The 1,118-nt window shown below is 29.5% G+C and overlaps 1 long non-coding RNA gene across 1 annotated transcript; it reads right to left on the reverse strand.

The window, feature by feature from the left end:
- Positions 1–472: 472 nt before the first annotated feature.
- On the reverse strand, positions 473–1,118 carry LOC113464254 (uncharacterized). The gene is made up of 2 exons (XR_003389104.1): positions 1,074–1,118; positions 473–966 (listed from the first exon to the last, which is right to left on the reverse strand). It is a non-coding gene; the product is annotated as an uncharacterized LOC113464254 (long non-coding RNA).

The raw sequence follows: 1,118 nt of genomic DNA on the forward strand, positions 1-1,118 counted from the left end.
GCCGCTCATTAATCCAGTTGGTGCACTCCATAATTTTTAACTAGCTTGGTTGGCTCTCATATTTAATGTACATAATACATATTTTTTCTTTTTAGAAGTTAACCGATGTAGCTAATAAGCGACTCATGCCTAAAAATAGTTAAAACCAGATATTTTCGAACAAGTACAACATTCATGAAAAAAATATTTTATTTATTGATGAATTACTTTTATAAATAAATTATAATCATAAGAAATTTAACCAGCAATTATATCGTTTTACTGATTTTAGCGATTTCATCGATTGTTGCGACATACAAAAGATTATTCTTATTCATTTAATGGTACCAGGCAAGATTAAAACGTATTCTATAATAAACTAAAACTGAAGGCAAAATATAATTTTATAATGAATAATATAAAAAGAAACATAATTTCCATAAATTAAAATAATTTTCCATAGTTGTATGGTTTTTCATATTCAAAAACATAATGTATTTTTGATTAAAAGTAAGGATTTTATTAAAAGTATTATGCTAATAGGTATAATATTAATAATGCACATATTATCTTTGTACATTTCCATGAATGCTGAAATATCCAATGAAATACAATACGTCTAATGTAAAGTGTAGAAAAAAAATGTAATGGAGTTATTATTCCCCCCGAAATAGGACCACGTTTCGCTCGGTTACATGTTGAGCAGAACATTATTTCTTCTCCCTTGACATTGCGAGTGATTTAAATTGAAACTCGAGTCATTTTGTACTTTATTTCTTTCATTGATCTAACTTATTTTAGACTCAACCCCCTTAATTCGATATTTTAGCCTGCCAACCAAATACTTCGCCTCGTACAGTTTGCCGACCTCTGATTTGATCGGCATCATCATGATCATCATTCAAGGTCGTATTAATGTAACACGCTTTCAACTATCCTTTCCTCTCCCCTTCTACGTACTTCCAGATCAATTTCTAAAGATTCGGCCTATTTGAAACAAAAATATATAACACAGTTGACGTAACACATAGAATTACGTAAAAATAGGATGAAATAACTTCTTTCGTAGAGATTATAATTTAAATATTGTCTACCTCTCGTCGAGATTCCTTGTTATAGTTTGTCAACCACTTCCGTAT

The sequence above is a fragment of the Ceratina calcarata genome, unplaced genomic scaffold (assembly GCF_001652005.2).
Source record: "Ceratina calcarata isolate Rehan_Ccalc_2016 unplaced genomic scaffold, ASM165200v1 scaffold309.2, whole genome shotgun sequence".
Taxonomy (NCBI): domain Eukaryota; kingdom Metazoa; phylum Arthropoda; class Insecta; order Hymenoptera; family Apidae; genus Ceratina; species Ceratina calcarata.